The sequence below is a fragment of the Quercus robur genome, chromosome 2 (genome assembly GCF_932294415.1).
Source record: "Quercus robur chromosome 2, dhQueRobu3.1, whole genome shotgun sequence".
Classification (NCBI taxonomy): Eukaryota; Viridiplantae; Streptophyta; class Magnoliopsida; order Fagales; family Fagaceae; genus Quercus; species Quercus robur.
Window position 1 is genome coordinate 20,598,716 of NC_065535.1, and position 24,434 is coordinate 20,623,149.

Here is a 24,434-nt window from a genome sequence, read left to right on the forward strand (position 1 = left end):
GCCATAATTGATTGTCATAGACCAAAAATGCAGCAGCCTTAGCACTAGACCTTATGTGGATTAGCACTAGAATTGTCTTAAATAAAGTAGACTATTCAATTCCTTGTTCTTGGTACGTTGAAGGCATCATAACTAATCCTAACCCTTATTCTTCCTTAACCTAATCCATGGAATGACTTACAATCCAAAGCACTGAGATGCCATTCAATTTAAAGCCATTGGCACATTTGAATTAAGCAAAAACTATATAATGGCCCCTAAAAAACAAGTATTGGTAGTTCAGGAAATTCATTGTGCTCACAAAAATTTTCTGAATTTTTCAAACATAGTGGGAGCGACTCAAAGTTAAATCCTAAAATGCAAACCATTAAGAAAATTTGAGATCAAAGCCCTGCCCTAGTTTTAACATCATACACAGGCACCAAATGGCTTCTTGAAGCAATTGGGTACAGGTATAGCTATGAGTGTCTTGCACCAAATGGCTTCACACACATGTATGTATGATTTTATCAAAATGAAAGGGTGAAGCCTCAGTACATGGAAAGTATACAAGAGAAATGCAACAAATTAAGACCTGAAATTACATGAAGCCAAATACCATTATACTTAACTCCTACCCCCTTTTCCTTTTTGGCTAGGTGAAGGTATGAACCCAGTATTTTCTCACCGACAAGGATGGAGGTGACACTAAGCCCAAAGACCATTGGGCTACAAATCTACCTTGTAGAAAGACCGACTGTGTAACTTCCTCCTGCCAAGGCCCCACAGAAAACAATAATCAATTTAAAATATTCTGATCACTTAACATATATTCTCAAACAAATGCATTTCTAGTGCATGCTATCCTACTACAGCTGTTTAACATCCTATTTCAATAAATTCGTACTTAGTCCATAAAACTTCAATTTTTGTAGGATCTAAGATAAGTAGTGATTCGTAGGCAGCCTTACCCCATTTGAAGAGATTGAATCTCCAACTCAAACCTACAGCTTGTCACTTTTGGTAAAAGGCATTTGTTATTGCACCAAGGCTCAATCTCTTGAACACCCTATTCCAATAATTCCAATAAAAAAGGACAATGTAACATACAACAACTATTGAGCTGTTTAGTGAAAATTTTGTGGAAGTCACAAAATTTTCAATTAGAAAAAATAAAGATACAAGAAAAAGAGTGATGGAATCTTATTTTGAGATTTATCTTTTTAACACATTGCTCAAATATAAATTCTAGAAAGCAGCCTTACCCCATTTGGTAATATTGAATCTCGAAATCAAACCTACGGATTGTAGCTTTTGGTAAAAGACATTTGCAATCACACCAAAGCCTCTTAAACACCTTATTCCAACTATTCCAAAAAAAAAGGGCAAAGTCAACAACTATTGAGCTGTTTATGGTGAAAATTTTGTGGAAGTTACAATTTTAAATTAGAAAAAGCAACTATAAATACGAGAAAACAATGATGGAATCTTAATTTGAGATTTATCTTTTGCACACATTAATTGCTAGAATATAAATTCTAGAAATTGAATTAATGTTTCATACTTTTCTTGATAACCTCTAGACCATAAACTGAGGTCATCCCATCATTCATTAGTAGAATTCCAACGTACTTTTTCACTTGAAAAAAAAAAAAAAAAAAAAAAAAAAAAAAAAAAAAAAAAGGCAGAATCAAATTAAAAATAGCCACAACTGTAATAAAAGCCTTCATTCTTTGATTTGTAAACAAACTTACAAAGGATTATTTACTTTTCTTAAAAGCAGTGACTAGGAAAGCACCAAAGCATTCAATTCCCGTGAATGCAAACCTGAGAAGAGCTTCCAAGAACATCTTTCCAAATAGCTTTCACTTTAGCTTCTTTCAGGATCAGAGCTTCCAAGAACATCTTTCCAAATAGCTTTCACTTTAGCTTCTTTCAGGATCAGAGCTTTCAAGAACATCTTTCCAAATAGCTTTCACTTTAGCTTCTTTCAGATCCTGCAAATTGTCACATACACACACAAAACCAGCATGGATCAAATGCCTTTATCGAGCACAACAACACATTATTCCCCAACCATGCATTGAGAGGCTATATTTTGATTAAAAAATATATGTACATCAAAAGGCCCCCATCTTATCTGGACTACTTTCTATGCAGTACTTCTAACAAGTATATGACAATTCCAAAAAATTTGTCCACTTCCATGTTTTGCCAAATATCTAAATGCCCCATTTTTGCAAGTTTCCACTCCTCACTCGCTGGACACCACAACTCCTTGAACATATCTATGCTACTAAGTAAGTGCATGCATGCATGCATACACAAATGAGGCAAAAAAAAAAAAAATCAATAATAATAAAATCTGAGCATCTCTACCATACAATTGCAATATTAATAAAAGTTAACACCCATTAACAAGAAACCAAGAAAATAAAAGACTAAAAGGAAAAAATTAATGGATGTTATAATTTGTATCAACAAATAATTCAAGAGCCTGAGTTTGTGAATCAGTCTCATCACTCCATTGATATAGTCTCTTTTTATGGTAGCCTGTGCATATATTGCAGGGAAAGTTGGTACCTCATATCTTGATTTTGTTGTCGTGCTTAAGTAAGATGGCCTAGCCATTTCTATTGGGAACTCCTACTAGTCACCCTGGAATGAAGAAAAAAAAATCACCAACAAAAGGCTTTGTTTGGCTTTAGTGAAGCAGAGAGAAAGGAAAACAATCCATTGTTTGGTTGAGATGAATAAGGGTAAGGGAAAGGAAAATTTGAGGGATGTCTTCTCTTCCATGGCCTACCAATTTCTTTCCTCCCAAATTGGGAGGAAAAGGAGAGAGAAGAAAGAGTTTTAGAGGTGGGGCCCACTAAAAAGACATTTTCTCTCCATTTCCTTCCTATAAACCAAACGCTTCAATGGAAAACTTATTTCCTTTATCTTCCCTTCTCTTTCCTTTTCACTCCCCCTTTCCTTTCTTTACCCTCTCCCTTGTGTTTTCCAAACACAATGTAAGTAATTATTCTCTCCATAATTTTTTTCATTGGTGATACTCCATGGAATTTTCTCCTTTACTGATGGCTCTAGCCTCTATGTGCTTAACAAATGACATTTTAATGGAAGGATGTTTTCACTCACATACCCGTATTGGATATGTATCATACTGGATACCACTAAGATACGTACCAAGCCGGGGTTTTTTTTTTTTTTTTTTTTTTTTTTTTTTAGTGTCAATACATCCAGGATGAGCCCATGATACGGTTTAGATAATGTTGTAACACATGATAGTGAGAGATAGCCCAAACTTGTAAGAATTTTTATTTAAATTTTTTATATATTGGTTAAAATGTTAAACACTTATTTAGTTATCTTTTATTTACTCTTTTGGATCATGGTTTGTATTCTAAATATCTTTTAATAGTCATGGATTCACTTTATTATCCATTATTTTTCTTAAGTTGATATATGTTTAACAATATATAAATAAAATATATTTATAGGTAATTAATACACATATCCCGATGTATCATACCTTAGGTTTTTCAAGAAATGTTGTATCCTTGTGTACCTATATCATACCCATACCAGTATCCATACCCGTGCTTCTTAGAGTAGAAGGAATATATTTAAGTACAAAGGAATTAGTAGCTTCATTATAGCCATTAAGAAGCAAATTCAAATCATCTCCAAAAAAGAAAATTTTCAGGCACATTTAGCAATTCTAGCTTGATATCCCTAAAAGTAAGTGATACCTTCAAACCCAAACTTTTGGTCATGGTGACAATTAGTTTAGGCCAAACAAATAATGATGGAAACAATTTCATATTGGTTTTGAGAGAGAGAGAGACAGAGATGAATATGGAGACTTGTCCCATTCTAAAACATTCAAAGCTACACGTGTGGGTACACGTGTGGGCATAAAATGTGAGTGGAAGTCCCACGTAGAGAAAAGGTAAAGAAGTTAAGAAAATGGTCCTATATGTAACATCTCAATTGGAGTCTCCTGAAGATACCATCTCCCCCAACAAATGATATCAAATTCAAGCCCATGGTGGTATGAGGTAAGGCCGCAATACTTTTTTTGCAGTTAAAGCAAGGACAAGGTGTGCATGTACTTGGAGCTCACACAAGTGTGCATCGCATAAGGCAAGACCACAATACTTATATATATGTTATTAGTAAAAAGTCCAACAATATGGTATTGCCAGTGGTGCTAGATCAAAGAAGAGGTTCTCACGGATGTAAGGGTCCTTGTGGATGAAGCAGTTGTAGGTGGCCCAAAAGCAGGTATGTATCAAAGTCCACAGAAAGGTAATAACTCACACAAGAAAGGGAGATTATTTAGTATACACGGGTGAGTGAAAGTACAACATGGAGAAAAAGTTTTGATAAGTAAAGAAGTTGAGTTAATATATAAAAATAATAATAATAAAAAATAAAAAAATTAAGCCAAAGTCATAGGTTTAAATTTTAAGGTCAAGTGGTATTCTTATATATTATATTAAGGTTTCAATTAGTCTCCCTAATATACTATCTCCCCAACACTATAGGTCAAAAACATATTAAACGAATATTCTTTTGGCCTAAGGGCCAGGAATATATTAATGATCAATTTAACTAGGATGGCAATGCAACATGTATAAATCAACAAATGGTTACTAATAAAACAAGAAAAGCAAATGTTGCAGTATTGAGAAACAAAAATATTTCACAAATCGAACATCATAAAAGAATTAATAAAGTTAATGTATGCTTTCAAGTCTATTAATATGCAAGTCAAAGAGTCAACTCTAGGAAATCTCATTTATATTTCCTGGTACACAGTTGTTAATAAGGTTAATGGTATTTTATAAGTACCTAGAAAATAGGAATATAATTTCCAAAGTTGTTATTCCAGTGATATTAAGTCTGGTTCCAAATTTCTTGTAAAAGGCCCGAGGCTTGGTTTTGATTACTTAATGCTGTCTAGGCTATCAAGAGTTCAATACTAGTTTCATTGTTCTCTCAAGTTTTCTGCTATTTATTGTTTTTCTTTTGTTATTGGTGTTTAGATTACTGTGTATTCTTACAAGACATGAAATCAGCAGTATTTGAGCTGCATTCATAAGAAATTATGAGGGCGTTTGGATACTGCTGAAACTCAAGTCTGCGTTTTGCGTTTTACTTTTTTTTTTTTTTTTTTTTTTTTCTGCACCGCTTCTGATTTTGGGGGACAAAAATACTGTTCATATACTGTTGAACACTGTTCACACACTGTTTGACACTGTTCACAGGTTAAAAAAAATATTAAAAATGGGTCCCACGATACTATTCACACATTTAAAAATTATTTTACTACAGTGTTTTCAGTTTTCAGTTTTCAGTTTCAGCAACAATAAGCTCAATCCAAACGGACCCTATGACCCGAATCATCATGGAAAAAAGAGGTATATCAGCAGAAAGTCAAAGAAATGAGAAATCAATGGAAAATATGATCCTAAGTTTTAGAGAGCTAGTGAATCAACTCACAAATTGTTTTGCAGTAAGAGGAACAAGCACAGATGCAAAGGCTTGGAAGATATAATCATTTTGATAGAAATTCTAATGATAATCCAAACCAACAACTTCATGGGTGTGGAAAAAGTCTGAAAGGAATTAAGATATGAACTCCAAAGTTATGACCAAAGAGAGTGGCAAGCAAGTTGGTTTCTAACTCACAAAATACATTTGTAGAAGGGAGAAAAATCCTAACCAACGACTTCATGGGTGTGGAAAAAGTTTGAAAGGAATTAAGATATGAAGTCCAAAGTTATGACCAAATTTTTGAGACTAAAACTCCTAGCCTATTAGCAAAGGTGTTGGTCAACAAACTAAAGAACGTGGCAAGCAAGTTGGTATCTAACTCGCAAACAATGCATTTGTAGAAGGGAGACAAATCCTAGTTTCTATACTCATAGCAAATGAAGGCATAGACAGTAAAGTTCATGACAAGATTTAAGGAATCATTTGCTAGGTTGATATTGAAAAGTCCTACAACCATATAGGTTAGGATAGTGATCTTTATATGTTAAGAGAGAGAGAAAGAGAGATTTAGGAAGAAATGGAAAATATGGATTAGTATGTGTATATCCATTGTTAAATTCTCAATATTCGTGAATGGAATCCCATCCCATCCCCTCTCTTTTCTTTTTCTTTTCTTTTCTTGCTAACGTGAGTGTCCTGATCTCTTCAAGTACCTAACATTTTCCCCAGGTGTGTGTAGTCCTCCCCCTCCCACCCACACAGGTAATTATAGAAAGTCCTTAGCTAGATGATTAAATGGATAGTGTTGGGGAAGGATGTCAAGACTTACTATAGAAGGAAGGAATGGAGATGCCTTAAATATATCTCATTTGTTGACTATAGATGATACTATCATTTTCAAGTTTTGAGGAGCATTTTCTGGTGTTTGAGGTAATTACATAGGGTTTAAGGTGAACTTGAGGAAAAGTATGATACTCCCAATGGGGATGGAGCTATATAGGTGGAGGAGCTAGCAGAAGCATTGGGTTGCAAGCTAATAAGTTCCTGACTCAAATTGGCTTTTAAAAAGAAGAAAGTCGACAAGGTCAAGACTTACAACAGAAGGAAGGAATGGAGATGCCTAAAATATATCTCATTTGTTGATTTTAGATGATTCTATCATTTTCAAGCTTTGAGTAGCATCTTATGGTGCTTGAGGTAGTTACATAGGGTTTAAGTTGAATTTGAGGAAAAGTATGATATTGCTAATGGGGATGGTGATATATAGGCAGAGGAACTATAGCAGTAGCATTGGGTTGCAAGCAAAGAAGAAAGCCAACAAGCTTAGTGTTACAACCCTAAACTTTAAAATGGAATGTCATCCTAAACCTCACCTTGTAAGTTAAATTTATGAGCTAAAGATCCCTAGCAGGTGTTTGGCTGAGTGTTATTAGGAAGGACTATCATGACAATCTGCTGAGATGTTTTTCCCTTAAACACCTATCATATGATTTTGGTTCGACCATGGGAGTTTAAGAAGGATGTGATGCATAAAGCGGAGACAATACCTATGTAATTGAGAAAAATCAAACAATAATTAGACTAACTCCATCCATATTTAAGAAAAAACATGGGCAAGTTTGCAATAACAGGTGCAAGGGGGAAAAAAGAGGAACAAAATTTCAAGAAGCGGAAGACAAATGATGAGGTGTACAGGAAACATAAGAATAGATGATGAGGTGTACAGAAAACATAAGAATTGGTAGATTGGTAAAGAAACTTGAGGATGATTTTTCTCCAATTAATCAGTGATGGAGCAGCAATCGCTACAGTAACCACTAAACAGTCTTTGGCAGACTAAGAGATAGTCAGAAGAGAAATAGATAAAATCAATGCATGTTGTCAACGTCTTAGTGAATCAAATAATCAAGCTCTAGGAAATCACTCATCACTAATGCTACTTTTATCATGCATCAATCAAAACAAATCACATCAGAAGTTTTGGAAAAATTTGTGCCACTAGATTGATTGGTAATGTAATAATATCGATGATTATTTAGCAGTATTAAATTCTAGAGTTATTATTAAGTCTAAAAGAGGGTCTCAAAGGTTGTTCCAAATGAATTTGATAACATGGTGGTAAAGAAATATACTTTATTTTTAGTTCTTCCAAAGGTGATTTAAAATTTGGTACAAGTTTCAAGTTCAAAAGTCTTTACACTTCAACTCTTTCAAACTTGATGTTGAGTTTTTTCAACCAGAGGAGAATGATGCAGGCACAGAAGATTGATTTGCTATCACTTTATATTCAACAATTGTTTTATGGGGTCCATGTGAAGTTCAATTAATGTAAAATTTGTGTGGCTTTGAAGGTCTAGGTAAGAATTTTAGGATTAAAATTAGTTTTTTTTCATAGGTAAAAATAATATTATTGAAAATAGACTATGTCGTGAAAATAACACAAAGTAGCCTAAAGCATTACAATGGAGTAATATCTACATATGATTTGATTCTATCAAGGAGTGAATAGAAATACTATTAGTAAGACTTGATACCACTCATAAAGAGAACTAATGAAGGATGATTGTATTTGAGAAGACTGCACTCCACATCTTCAAAAAATACAAAAATATGCTAATTTCATTCCCTCCATATAATCCACATCAAACATAAAGTGATAAGATTCCAAATATCCAAACTTGGTCCATGACATCGCCACCTACATAATAAATCAAGGACCTTCTCCTGTAAAACCCATTGAACTCCAAACACCCTAAAGATAAAACTCCATAACTAGAAAGCCATGCTACAGTTAATTAAGAGGAGATCCACAGTCTCCCAGCTACAACAGCACATACAACACCAACTTACCATTGAAAAGCTTATCTTGATGGTGAGAATTTTTTTCCCCGAGCCACTGTCCACACAAATAAATTAGTTTTTTATTTGGGTTTTGTTTTATCAATTATCGTTTTTTTTTTTTTTTATCAGTTATCGTTGATTTTGCAGTTAGGGGCAAATCTATAATTTCTGTAATTCCTACAATTAAGGTATTTTGAAGGGTTGATTAAGCCTTGAATTTTCAATGAGATCCTAAATATCTTAGGTTTTATTTTTCTCAAGTCCAAGTTCATTTTTTATTAGGTTTTTTAGTTTACTAGTCAAACTGTTTGTCCTAATACTATTTAGTACAAGAAAGAGTTTTATATGTACTTGTGCTCGATGTACGATGAAGTTCATTAATATAAATATTGGGTGTTTGAAGCATTGAGGTATGTTTGCCTTCTTGTGATGTTTTCATCTTTTGTCCTCTTAGTTTTCTTTTCTTTCTAGTGATATTGTTCATGAATTCTGTTCATAGTTCATACAACCCTAAACACCGTAAAATAAATATTTACTTTTCCCTCTTCCTTAGTACCCCAAATCAAGCTCTTTCTTTTATCTATCAAATCCCTAAAATCCCATATACTTTTTCTATATCAAATAGCCATCAAATAACTCATCAATCCATCTTTTAAATTCCTATCACAACTTCATAACCCTCTCTTCAACAATTCTAACCTTAGATTCACAAATTCTCCAAATCCTAAACCCACGACATCCACACATAGACATTCCCCACCTTTTCCTATGTCGATTTGGTATTAGAGGCGAAATCCTACCACAAGTTCTTTACTAAAATCTTCTTCTGCCACCGCTCAACAAAATTTCTCATCCAAGGTAGTGGTGACTAACACAGAATTAGAGTCCCAATGTAAGGCTTTTTCTCTAGACTTCAAACATATGCGTAAGAAATGAAACCAATGGAAGCAAAAATCAAAGAATTATCCACTATGAAAGAAACTTTTGTGTTATCAATTTTGTATTATTTACCCCTAAGGTTTAAGAATTGTCTAAACTGATCCCTCCAATTCAATTCCGTTAACTATAATTCTAAGAAACTGATTATGACTTGTGCATATATTATTTTAAAATATATATATTTATAGTAAAGTGGTCAAGTGCACAACACGACCATTTTTTGTCAATTATAATTAATGGAAATTAAGATGGGGTCAATTTGGACAATTCTTAAACCTAGGGGTCAATAATACATAATTGATAGCTTAAGGGGTCATTTGGCTTGCAACTACTAATTGAAAATAAGGTCAGTTGCAAACTGTCTTTTTGCATTTTGGCCAAACCTTATTAATAGATTAATTAATTTATAAAATCTTGTTGTACAACCTATTGGTTGAATAATTGATAGAGCCTAAACTGTGTTAAGCCTATTTTAAAATCAATGAATAGACCTAAGTTTTGTTGCCTCATGCAGAACATGTCAAAAGCACTTCTTTATAATACTATAATATTTCAATACATTAGATATATATAATTTAGGTTCCATATGTACACAGCCAAAATATAAAAGTCCTCTATATATATAATAACTATATTAAGAATTTGGTGTCTTGCTTTAACCGAGGTAGCAACTTTTTCTCACCTCATGCCTCAAGCAAAAGAAGGATTTGGCGCCTTAAGATCACCTTTTGCCTTTGACTATCTTGAGTGGGCTGATTATTACATTGATTGAAAAATCAAGGCATCCAAACTAAGTTTTGTTGCCTCATGCCTCCAACGATACAAGGCCTTGGCTCCTTAAGGTTGCCTTTCACCTTTGACTACCTTGAGTGGACTGATTATTACAAAATTGAAAAATTAAGAATCAAATGATTGATTTACAGACCAAACTAACCAGAATTCATAATGGAAACCTAAAATTTGCAAAAGCTATTGTTGATATATCTAGTAGAAGCATGTTATTAACCATTGAATCTTATCAATTGCTCACAACTCATAAGCAATCTCTCTTCTGTGCTTGTCATGTTTCCCCCACATAAACAAGATCCTGAAATTTGCACCCCATTCATCCATAAAGCAGAAGTTTGGGAGCAAGACACTATGCAATATGTTTTCCATAAATGAAACTCGCTAGAAGTCACTTATTGGATTTTACCAACTTCTCTAGCTGTCTTTACCATATACTTGGTTCTAACCTGAAAAGTTCTTTCAAAAATCACTTATTGGATTTGTCCAACTTAAAACTTTTTTTCAAACAATCACTTTTATATAAATTTCCTGTTGTACCAAAACATGCAACTAACATCAAATTATTCCTTCATCAAGAAATGTGTCTTCCGCAGATTCAACATAATATTCTCCATTGTAAACCATTCTATTTTGGTGTAAGCTAATGATAACTATATGTTGGTTGAATTCAATTTACACATAATGTAACTTCTGGTAATATTACACCACTCACTAATTTTTTATTTGATGTGTATTTTAAAAAATATATTGTTGGATTAGAATTTCTTTTTATACTATCTATGCTTACAAAATTTTAAGATAATCTAATATCAAAAATTATTTTAGATTTTATCAATAAAATATTTAAATTTTAAGTTTAAAATTGTCAATAAAAATGAGTGTCTAAATCGAAATAACATCCAATTAACTAAATTTTTTTTATACAAGATAGAAATTCTACTCTAGCCTAATCTAAGTGTGAAGTTCCCTCCTGAAAACTTGAATCCCAACTCTTGCCCCCCACACCCCACAAATTTTGTACTTGTGGAATGACTATCACACAGTGCACAGTGGTAATTCTTGATTAAGGTTTGATGTCTAAGAGCATGTTTGGTAGACTGTAATAGACACTGTAATGTAATATTTATTCCTATAGTTTATCTATTCAGTAATTTGATTATGTTTTTATTACAGAAAATAATCATTCCTTATGAATAACTATTCTTTAAAATGAGGAATAATTATTCCTCTCTAAAAGGGTTGTAATAGCTATTCTTGTGTGTGTGTGTGTAACAATTTCTAAGATTAGTATATTTTCAAATAAACAAACTTTCCATATGCACATAACAATTAATGAAATAAAAAATCATCAAAAAATAAATCATCTCTATCAAATTTAAAAACATATTATTTTCTTGGAAATATAATTGTTTGAGTAAGATATTTCCAAAAATAGATTTTAAGTTTTATTCTAATGTTACAACTTCCATTACAACACATTTTATTCCTAATAATAAAAATTACAATTCATCGTAATCTCCATTCAATGTACCAAACATGCCTTAAGAGTTTAGGTAATGAAAGATTGGATCTTGAATGTATTTAGTGGTTTTTGGGGTTAAATATGTGAATAGAATGAGAAATAAAGAAAGATTAAGAGTTTTCCTTGACATAGGGTAAAAAGCTTGAGTTAGCGCTTTCTTTCCTTTCGTGTTTTCTTATCACCTTCAAACCATATTTCTAGTGGAATTATTTCCACTCTTTCCAATTGGAAAGACGGGCAAAGTTCTTGGTCTATGACAACGAAAAATTTTGTTGACTATGCGTATCACCTCAAGAAGTGACTTAATCTGCACCTCAACTTCGTCACTTCACTCGATGTTTTGAGATGATTTTGAAGCACAAGTGAGGTTATATCTCCTAATTTTCACTCTATTTATGGTAAAATCTAATTTTTTGTCAAATATTATTATTTAAATCATATATTTGGTGATTATGAAAAAAAAGAATTATTTATTTTTTGTTCATTGGAACAAAAATTTTGAGACAATAAATTCAGCATGATCTTTAGGCTTGAGAATCATAGATTTCTCCCTTGAACATTACAAGCAACTCAAACTAAATGGTCTTATCTATAGCATGTTCGAGATCTTCAAAATATACGTGAGACATCTGATTTAGTTGTAATAGTTTTCAATCCAAATTACTTTATGATGTTATTACTTTCATGTTTATTTGAGTCTTTTGATCACTAAAAAGTCCTCTTAATTGAGACATTTTACCAAACTCACACAAAGTTAGATGCTTTCAAAAAAAAAAAAAAACATTTTTTTTATCTCATACCTCAACCTACTCTTGAATCAAGCAGTTGTCATACATTCACTTTCAACTACTCCAAACTTAAAAAATAGTTCCTTATATTTTCTTACATAATCAATCACATGGATGTCGCCTTACTCAAGAGTATACAATTGATCAAGAAGATAATCCTACAAGCAGCTTACCATGTTGCTAAGTCAATCAGTCAATCCACTTGTATTGGATCTCCAATGACGTCAGAACTTGTTCTTATACCAATAGTAGTGTGTTTATGGATGAATAGAGATTGGGGGACTAGCTTTTAGCATCATTTGTGGGCACTTTGTTTGATTGGGCTCGAGTTTGGGGATTCACATTTAGTCATTCCATTCCAACTAGTCCAATGTTTATACTCTTTCTTCTTGTACATAATTATGCCTCTTATTTTATCTTTTGTAACTATTTTGGCTTTTTGGTGCCTTTTATGAGTGACATAGTCCATTTTCAATATAATATTTCTTACTTATAAAAAAGAATATATGTTTAAATCAATCTTACCATCAAATATTGATTACAATGAAGCCTTTATATATGCTATTGCTAGATCCTTTCTTGGGAGGACTAGGACACCTAAATAACCCATTCCTAGAAAGACTAGGATTATTAATAATAAAGAAAAGCACTTAAAATTTTCTAAATCAAATAGGAAAATGACTTTAAATACAAGATAAGACTTATGCACCTTTGATACAACCAAGGATAGCCCGTTCTAGAAAATTTAGAATTAACCAAATAGGGCTTATTCTAGTCAAAGTTAATTATAATTAAATTAACAACTTTCTAACCTACAAAAAAACACAATACTAAGACTCAATAGTAACTAACAGAACTATAAAATGTGCCAAAAAATCCCACATCAAAACTATACCACAAATCTTGAATCTTTTGGTATTTAATCTAGTTTTTCCTCCAGCCCTTGATTGTTTACATAAAGGTCCCCCCATATATATATATATATATATAATTGTCCTCAACTGACATCTTCCACCTATTATCACCGTACTTCTGACCTCTAAGCTCTAGCCACTCCCAATTTATTTATTGTGCTATAATTAAATAACTGTAAACAAGACAATAGCAGAAAACTCGCTAGCTTACTTCTGGTCCACACATTCGGGGTAGGCAACATATAGTAGGACCCACAATATCCAAGATCCACCACTAATGTCTCCTGAGAAAATCTTAAACATCAACATATCTACTCTAGACTTAATAATACTTCAATATTTGCATAACAAAAGAAAATTTTCAATTTTATTTTATAACACTACTTGTAACCAAGAATCTTGTGCAAGCTTCAATTACAGTTGAAAACATCCCTAATTAAACTTTGTGATGAGCAATTCAAAAGTATTTAGAACCTTATGAAGCTTGAAAATAGAGCTTTATGGAAAAATATGTGCCATAACTTAGGCTTGGGTCTAAATCCATCACCAAAGATGGCCTAATTGTGATTTCATGATAGTAACCATATACATTGAACAAGATTAATATGAACATAACAGATTGAAAGTGTAATGCAAGCATAGGGGGCTTACATGGAAAGGAGCTTCATTTTCTTAAGCAAGCTTGAAAGAACCTTGTCGCGGCAAAGTTGGGAGACTCCTAAATTTCATTTTCATAAAGCAATCTGCATTCTACGTTCAAAACAAAAAGGTGTTTTAAATAAAAATAATAATGACATTTGACCATTAAAAAAAATGTTGCCTTGCCGCAGAGATTAGAAAGGAAGCACAAACAAATAAAGATAAAAGAATGTAATTTTAATAATATTCCCAGAATTTTGTTTGTTTCTGTAAGTCATATTCCTGGGATTTTGTTAGAAACAATCGTACTACAAACATATAAGCTTTTCACAAAGCATTCCTTGAACATTTCACTACTCTCACCTTAATGTAGAGATTAGAAAAATAAGTAAGCATTAACCAAAAAGAGCAAAGACTTGAATATCTTCACTAATCCCAGTTGTCACAGATGATGTTCCTTGCTGTAAGGATGTTATTAATTACGATGATCTTAAAGACACAAAAGCAACCAAACATAAAAGCAAACTTTCTTAACCCATCTTCTAATGGAAAAATATTTAGTCATATAGTACCTGGTTTGAAACCAAAATCTCTAATATGATAACATATTATTTATAGCTTGACTTATTTTGCAAAGGATTAAAACAAACTACCAGTAAATTTTGAGAGAGAGAGGAAACGTTATTCATGAAAGACCCTGAAAAGGTTGGAAAAACATCATGACTATATAAACCTTGAAGGGGAAGAGGTAGCAATGTTTGTGGGGCATAAAATATTGTCAAATATAAAGAGCATCACATAAAATCAAAAGTTTTTTTTGCAGGATGAAAGACTGGCATCTCTCCAATCCTTCCCTCCGCAATATCGTATGATCATTTAATGATATATATATGGTGCCTCATAAAAAGATTAAAGATCACACTTCAAGAGTACCCATTAGCTTGGCCTTCTTCCTCATTGTTGATTTGATATATTCAAATTTGAAAATGCCCAAATATGCAATTTACAGTTCTCAAAGCCTACCAACCCATCTACTAGGCTAACATTTCATAATCTTCTAGCTCCTGTATTGTAGGTTCAAGAACTTTACATTATTTATATATTGAGTTTTATTATGCAAAGTTTTTATTTTAATGTAGAAATCAATAGGAACCTCAATCATTGAAAATATATATATAACACTATCCTGTAGCCAGACAAACAGGAAAATAGGTTGAGTTGTCTTAAGTCTTTAGGTGATTCAGAGATATTCACAAAATGGTTGAGGTAGATTGATGTGAAAGCAACCTATTCAGAACAGAGTTGAACGACACCCACCCCTCCTTTTCTCTTCTTTTTCCTTGGCCAAACTGAATTCACATTATTATGTAATAGGCCACTTTGACCATCTACAAATAGAGCATACTTTTTCAACTCTTAAGTTATTCCATCCATCTAAAAAGAAAAGACTGAGGTAAAAAAAACAACAAAATTTTTATGCATTCTTATTTCCAACCAAAATATATGGGACCAACTATTCTTCTCACGACTACTAATCATAGAAGCAGTACTATTAAGAAATATACAATTTCAAATATATCTAATTTCAACCATTAAGGCTTAGAATTTCAAGAATTTTTTTTATGTAATTCAATAATTGGTGGAGAGTTGGGATTGAAGAGATAAGAACCTCAAATATTTCCATTGAAAACATGAAAAAAATGTCAACTAATTGAGGTATAAGGTTCTTGGTAGAATTTCAAGAACTTCTATCATACCAATATTGCTACTTTTCTAGGATTCCTTTGAATAAAATTTTCTAAAGAAAAAAAAAAAAAAAAAAAAAGACAAATATTTAGTCAACTTCATGCTTCATTAATCTAAAACTAAGTTTTAAGTCATGTAACATTTTTTAGTATTTCCAACAGAGATAACTAAAGTTCGAATCTCCCCACTCTCACTTAAAATATCCACACACAAAAAAAAAAAATTCCCTTGACACAGGTTTTGTCTAATTCCCCAATCAATAATTGGAGAGAAAATAACTCTACAACTCCTCTTGGTATCTCCTTTCTTTGCCCAAAACTATCTTGTGAATCTTAATCACATAACAAAAGAAGGAAAATTAGTTGATGGTCTTTAAAATGTCAAAACAAAGCTGCTTTAAACCTCAAGCAAAAATATTCTCTCCAATTCAAATAACTTTGTTTTGAGAACTGAAATTAAAATTTCAACAGTAGTTATTTTAGTGGGGCATCTACATAATTGCAAGCCCATGGTCCTCTATCTATATTGTAATCTTTACATAAACACCTTTATATGTCTAACAAAACATCTATATGGGCATGTAATAATTACAAATTTACATTAGGTAGAATTAAAAAAAACCCATGATATTTGTTTAGGAAAAATATAAGAAATATATACTATATAAAGGATGCATGCATTTATTAACCTTTATTCCAAAATTTTCAACTACTCTTCCATTCCTAGGAGCATCTACCAACTACTATTCTAACTCTCTTTTTAAATTTTGATTTGTTGCCTATAAATTATAAGAACCATACCAAACGAATGAAAGAAAAAAGAAATCAATGTCCACACGTTTTCTACACCAAAGTATCACCCAAAATCAAAGGGAATCAGCGGAACTCTTGACAGAATGCAGCAACAAACTCCATTATGCAGCAGTCAATTGAGTACAATTTACTACTTAGATAAGATGTCAACATCTCCCAAAATGATTAATTGTTAGCTTATTTATATAATTTAAATTAAATTTTAAACAAACCCCCAAATGCAACAAATCAAATAGCAAACCCAGCCAAAAGTAATCCGCAATGGATATTATATTTTCAATTAATTAATGAACACCTTATCCATCATATGAAAAACACATAATTTCATGATCACTTTAAACATTACAGAGAAAAAACCACATGAGCTTAAATTCCTAAAATTTGTAGAATTACACACTAAAGCAAAGTATTCCTACTAACTGTAGCAACCAAAAAAAAAAAAGGGAAAGAAATAAAGAAAGAAAAATTGAATAAATTAAGCCTTGGAATACGAAAGTCCAGTATAGAACGTACTGAATAAGTACTAGCAATGTCAACTTTTAACAACCAGACAACAATATTGAAGCAATTGGATTACCTTGGCCAAGTAAGTTATATGAACATTCCATCTAGCAACCGACAGCATTTACCAGCACAATTCAACGCATGAAATGACTCCACACACTAAAACCATTATTGTTTAAATGCTGCAGAAAGAGACAGAACAAACTTTTAACCAATTTGCACCTTGGAAATTACAAACCCCAAATCATAATGAAGAAGAAACAATGACTCTTCAGTCTGGAAAGTTTAGATTCAAGACTAAAACATACATTGTCTTTATGAACTTGTAAGTATGTGGTTGTAAATTATGAGTAAAAGTATTGTCTATAAGACACAAAACAAGCTGAAATCCAGTAAAAGAAGCTGAATAGGCAAAGCAATGCGCACAATATAGGGTTATAGGAAGCACACCCGAGACCTAATTCACACGTTTTCTTTTGAGACAAGATTTTTGTGCACGATACTTGAGTTGACAGTTCCTCAAAAGATTCTATATTTCTTGTCTGCCTGCAAACAAAACAGCTGAAGAAGTTCCTTAAAATCTGGAAAATTCTTACAATCGTAACCATACCCAAAAGAGTTCACATCTTTTCTACACTCAATACATCCCATCAAATCACAATATATGAGATCAAAAATGACAAATTAGACTGAAATTATTTTTTTTCTCCAAAAACTCAATAATATATATTCAAATATAATAGTAGGTATGTAACTGAAGAGATTTTGACTAAACTACAGACCTAGGAAACCCTTATCCATTCCTATCAAAAGGCAACCCTGTGATAGCTAGAATAGGGTTTCAAACCCATGAAAAATAAGTAAATAAATATGTATCTGAGCTGAGAGAACAAGCTAGCAATCAGATTCTGGCTAGATTCAGGTAAGAACAAACTCCAATCAGAACCAAATCTCGAGTGGAAAACGCATGCGCAGGAATAAAATATAAACCAAATGGCACTACATAGTCACAAACATGAAAATACTGATCCTAAGTACTAACTATCAAAGATCTGAAATCAAAAAAAAGAAGGGAAAAAAAGGAAGAGCAGTCAAGTTGTATTAGGACCATTCTACTACTCCTATATAACGTAAATGGTCCCATGCTATAAGCATGTTTTGCCGCCTAATCCGCACAGTAATCAAGCGTACCTTCTCAGAGAAACACCCTCAAAAGTCACGCTTTCAAACAATCAACAATTTATAAAACGTATACTAATAATTAAACATAAAATCATTTGTCAATTTCAAAGAATAAACACTACACTTTCAGTCTACTCGAGCTGTTCTTGAAGGTTGAAATAAACAAGTATCCACCCATAAAATTAGAGAAAATATATCTGCATATATGTTTGAGAGAGAGAGAGAGAGAGAGAGGATCTGGAACAAAAAGCAGGCCGGAAAGATAAGATTTTTGGCATCTAAACCGGCACTGGAAGGTGACAGAAAGAGAAGTGAGCACGCAAAAGCAATAGTATAGACTTATACCAAGTGCCTCTGTGTGCTCACTCTCTTCTGTCAATTTCTATGTCCCAGAGACCGCATATATTATGGAATTTTCAAACAAAGAGGAATGAAATGAGTAAAGACAGAAAGTTTCCCAAATGTGGAAACAGAAAACACCCACCAATCACCATACAGACTCAAAAGAAGAAATACTATGAAAAAATATATATATATAGTAAGAAAGAGTCAGATCTGAGAACACAGCGAGACCCAATTAAGGAAACCACACAAAATTCACTAAAAATCTTTTATTCCATTCTCTTTCTGTGTGAAACTCGGAAAAGACTTCAATCAGGATTTAGGGTTTTCTTTTTCCCCTTAGACTTGACCAAGAAAGAAAAACACCCTCCCCCAAAGAAAAAAGAAACCAAAAAAAAAAAAAACTCTTTCTTTCTTCGTTCACTATTGTCTCGCTTTGTATTCTCTTTTGCTCTCTCTCTCTCTTTCTCTCTCTCATTCATGCAGAACGTACAGGTGTCCGTGACACACAGCCACAACCCCTGACTTTACTCAGAACAAATCAAACAGTGCCGACGACAACACTGCACCAAAAACAGCCAAATAAGGAAAGTAGAGAGAGGGAGAGCGAATGATAGAAAGAAAGAAAAAGAGAGTGGGGTTTGCTTTTTACTGCTAGAGAGAAAGAGTCACTTGACTCTAATGAGACTTTGTTGCTTTGTTCTGTTTTGTTTGTGTTGTGCCTCAGTGCCCCTTCTTATCAAAAAATATCTATCATGACTCGGTGAGTGTGTCAATGTGTGTGTGTGTGTGTGAGAGAGAGAGAGAGAGAGAGAGAGAGAGAGAGAAGGGTTTTTTGTTTGTTGTTTTTTGTTTTTCGGGGAAGGTAAATAGGAAAAGATAGTACACGAAGCTTTCTGGCGAAAAAACTGTTTACGAATTTGATTGGTTGGGTGAGATAAATTGGAATACGTGTCGTTTTCATGGGGTAGGTTACTTCAATGATGGAGTTATGGCCGTTGATTAGACATGATGATAGGGGGGTAGTCTTTGCCCTCAGATTGAAATGATGGTGGGGTTTTATTTGAGTCTCTGGTGTCGTTTTCTCGGTAATTGGGGGCCGATGAGACTGCGTCATTAGAGGGGACAGACCTGAGATGTGGATTGGGTTTCCTATTCTTCCTACAATGCCTTCTTCTATACTTGTTTGCAATTGCCAACTTGGCTCCAATCACTATGATCCTTTGCACGGTTAACTATCACGTGGCTTGTTTTCACTCGCTGTCAATAACATGATAATTAAAAGTAATGTTAAATATGAATTATTTTACAATATTTTTACAAATGATTAATAGTTTATTAAAAAAATTGTAAAATAGTTTGTAATTTTAGCATTTTTCTAATACATGTCTACATATATAATGATATTAATATGTGTTTAAATATCTTTTAATGCTAATAAATATTATATAAAATTAAGGGTTTGGCTTATTATGAGTATTTTTTAACTGAAATTTATTTTTATCTAATGAGAAATTATCACATTACCTGCTGACTCACTAATTAAATTAAAATGTGGATATTAAAACTCACTACCATGTCATTTTATCTCAATAAGAAACTAATTACATGTCCAATTGAAAAAATACTGGAGGTAAACTAACCCCTAAAATTAAAGTTGTTAAGCATCTTGTAACCAAGGTTGTCAAAGTCGAATCCTATATAGGATCATAGGAGATCAATGGAATCGTGGATCATAGGATCGGATCGTTAATCATAATATCTACTTTTTGGGGAAAAAAAAAACTAAAAACAAATTGATAGTCACTTTGTATGTTGATTAATCTCATAAATTATGAATTCATCTGTAAAAAAATAAATTTTATATTAAAAAAAAATATACATCAATATAATGTCATCTTTACACCATGAATTGCTGCCTGACCTATGTCTATAACTATACTTTATATTAATAAAACAACTATATTTAAGTTATAACACAATGTATCCAAAGAGTTCGTCAAATGTTTAATTAACTACCATCAACAGATTTGGAAAATATTTTTCAAGTTGAAATCCAAAATAAGTTTGTAAATGGCAACTAGCTAACTATAATGTAAAATCCAATAGTAATATAAAAATAAATGTGAAGTGAACATTTAATTATCTATTCTAAGATTCATATCATAGCCACCGTCATAATAATAATAATCATCATCATCATCTACTTATGTCATCCATGTCCTTCCCAGCATCAACATCCATAAGATGATCATTAAAATCACTAACTTTCTCAAAATCCGGTGATTCATCATCGTCATTGGCATCATCATTCTCATCATGAGATTCATCATCAATATCATGAACTAACACACTTTTTCCTCTTGCAGCAATTCTTGAACTCTCATCAACACCTTACATTGAAAACCAAAGGTACAACATTGCTTGGGCTTCTTCTTTTTTTAAGCCAACCAAAAGCAAACTTGGGTTTTTAGTATGATCATTTAGGATCGTAGGATTGGTCTGATCCTACCAATCCCACACGATCCTACCAATCCTACATAGGATGCTAAAAAATGCATGATCCTACTATGATCCGGGTCATTTTGTTCTCGTAGGATCATAATTATCAAATTATCAAAAGAGATATTTAAGGTTCAAATCTTCCCTCTACCATTACAATTATCAAATTATCAAAAATAAATAAATATGAATATCAAATCAATGCTTTTTTTTTTCTTTTTGCATAAGTCAAAAAATTGTTTAAGATTATAAGGTTTCAAAAAATAATGTTAAGGATATATAATTATCCATGCATGTTTAAATGCTACAAATTCAATTTGATTTCTTAAATTAAGAGGTTTTTTTCCATTTAAACTATTTCAAAATCATTGTAAATTTACCAAGGCCTTGTAGGATTGTAACTCAACTCACACCTATTGGTGTTTCCAATAGAAACATCTAGAATTCAAATCCTCCCTCTTTTATTGTTATAGCTAACATTTTTTTATGAGAATAATCATTGTAAACAATTAAAGTTGCATTCACAATCAAAATTTTCAATAAAACTCTATGAGAAAAATGTAACCTTTGGATCTTTATCCATGGATGTAGGCCATAAAAACTCTCATGTCTTATGTCCTATTTTTACCTCACATTATCACAAATTTTTACAAATTAGTAGCGATAGCAAAAATTTCCCCCCATGCTTAGTCTGCCTTTGCCCCATGACCATGAGGGTTTTCCCCATCCCTAATAGATAACAGGGCAAGGAAGGGGACAAGTCTCTTGCTCATCCTAATTCATCTCAACCCATCCTACCCCGGGCCCATATATATGTGCGTCCGTATATGTGTGTGTAAATTAATATTTTTTATATATATATCCTATTTACAATTTACTTTTGTGTACATATCCTATTACCATCTCCTACAATGTACACTTACTTTCTCTCTCTCTTAGCAATCTCATGGTTGCCCTACCTTTGTGTTTCATCCTTATCTCTTTAACATATGTTGAAGTCATCTTTGCCCTACCTTTGTGTTTCATCCTTATCTCTTTAATGTATGTTGAAGTCACCTTATTAAGGATGGAAAAATACCTTCAACCCACAACGAACCCTTTGTGCTTCATTCTTATCTCATTAATGTATGTTGAAGTCAACTTTGCCCTACCTTTATGTTTCATCCTTATCTCATTAATGTATGTTGAAGTCACCTTACTAAGGATGTAAAAATACCTTCAAACCATTGCAAACTAGCGCTTCCTGGCTCCTACCTGATCCCTATGAGATTCTAACACAAAGACACACTACAAACTCCACTCGAAAGCCATGGTAAATTCTAAGAGAATAGGGGGCAAGTTATACTATACACAATACACTATCTTAAGTAATGTGGCCCTTTTTTTTAGCACGCGCACACACACAAAGGGAGTACAAATGAGATTCTAACATAAAAGTACACCACAAACTCCACTCAAGAGTCATGAAAAGTGTATACTTTCTTACACTACCCCCTCAAGTTGTTCACTCAATTCTTAATGAAATGTAAAACATGTAAAAGTCAATTTGTTGTTATGTTGATGAGTCTAGTTAACAGGTTCCTTGAGGGAATATACTAATAAAATATTTTATGAATGTTTTATTATAACTTTTACGAGAAATATAAAAAGCTGTTAAAAAATTAATTTTTTTTCCATAAAAAATGTATAAAAATACTTCATAAACCAATATCCTTAGAGCATTCTTTTAATTTTTCCCAATTTTGATTGAAGTAAGATTTGAAGTAAGATGAAGTAAATAGAAAGGCAGATGAGGCAACTGGGGAGGCTCTTATGTTTTGACTTTTGATCTCTCAACTAATTTTCTTATTAAAAATTGGTGAAAAATAAATCACCATTTACCCAAAGCCTGACTTCAAACTTATCGTCTCGAAGAAATGTGAAAGGTAGTTGTAATTATTTATTAATGCTTTTATTATAAGCTGACTACAGACAATACGTTAAAAAAAAAATGCTCACTGACACTTTTTTTTTTAGAAGAAAACGAGATGTACACTTTTTTTTTTTTTTTTATCAGGACACTGATATAAACTACATGCATATACCGCAGAAAATGTGAAGTGGTGGATATATCTTGCCGCGTAATTACTGCTATCAAATTATCAATATTTAAAACGTTTTGTACCCAAATCTAACTCCTACGATTGAGACAATTACATGAACCTTTCACATCAATTGGACGTATTTGTTTTGGAGAAAGGTTAACATCTTAAGTGTTATACCTTAGGTTTCTCTTTTAAGATTTAACCATATACCTACTTAACTAAAAAATTCACTTTCATCCCATGAGAAAAAAAATCCACATGGCAGAATCTTAAAAAAGGAACCTAAGGAATAACACCTAAGTATAGGGGTGTCAATTGGGTTAGCGTGTCGGGTTCGTGTCATGTCGAGATAAGGGTATTCGACTAAATGGTTCAACCCTAACCCGACCCATTTAATAATTGTGTCATGATCCTTCAATCCTAACACAACCTGTTAATAAGGCAGGTTGACCTGACCCAACCCATTTGACCCGCTTAATAAATGAGTCATATTAGGTTAACACAAATGTAACACAACTCATTTTAACCTGCATAATATTAAATATAACATTCATCTAGAAATAATTTTTTTTACATCCCAAAAATAGTGCATACACTTCAAGTCTTCAACCCATATTTAAAATAATATAGTTCAACAAAAATATAACATTCATTTAGAAATAAGTTCTTTACACTCCAAAATAAGTGCACACTTCAACCCAAATTAAAAATACCATAGTTTAACAAAAATAAAATAACATAGTTCAACAAAAATATAATATCCTAGGAACTCGCCAAATGCTAAGTATTAATATTGAAAGAATTGGAGCAAACAGTAGGCTAATCCTGACTATGCTACGATTATCATCCATAGATTCTAGTTTATAAACTATCTCAATAAACCCACTTGCAAGATATGCAGACAGTGTCCAACACTAATACAAAAAAAAAAAAAAAAAAACAAAAAAAAAAAAACAACACCCAGCACAAGAAAGAAGCTACAACCGTTGCTGTAATCAACAATTAATATATCTCATATATTAACAACGGCACATGGGTTCAAAATTTATAGAACAAAAACATTATGCAGAAAAAATTACTGTAGAATTTTGAAACACCAAGAAAACGGTTTTTTTTTTTTAATTCTAAAACTCACTAAACACATGAGAGAGAGAGAGAGAGAGAGAGAGAGAGAGAGAGAGAGAGAGAGCAATAACCGGTTTGAAACTTTGAGTATGAGAATTGGGCGTGAGACTATAAGATAGTAGAGTAAGTAGTACAACTAAAATAAAAATAAAAAAATAAAATTAGATATTTATAAGAAGGTTTAGAGATTTAGGGTTTGTAGGGTTTAGAGATCTAGGGTT

General features: G+C 32.4%; 1 long non-coding RNA gene across 8 annotated transcripts; it reads right to left on the bottom strand.

Annotated features, from left to right (window-relative positions):
* Nucleotides 1–345: 345 nt before the first annotated feature.
* Nucleotides 346–19,335, bottom strand: LOC126712836 (uncharacterized). 8 transcript variants are annotated; one of them, XR_007651171.1, is made up of 8 exons: nt 17,429–19,335; nt 17,052–17,160; nt 13,929–14,027; nt 2,563–2,637; nt 1,734–1,976; nt 1,245–1,346; nt 951–1,048; nt 346–751 (listed from the first exon to the last, which is right to left on the bottom strand). It is a non-coding gene; the product is annotated as an uncharacterized LOC126712836 (long non-coding RNA). The 8 variants fall into 8 exon arrangements; XR_007651168.1 differs by lacking the exon at nt 2,563–2,637 and adding an exon at nt 9,947–10,138; XR_007651170.1 differs by lacking the exon at nt 2,563–2,637 and adding an exon at nt 13,489–13,561.
* Nucleotides 19,336–24,434: the final 5,099 nt, after the last annotated feature.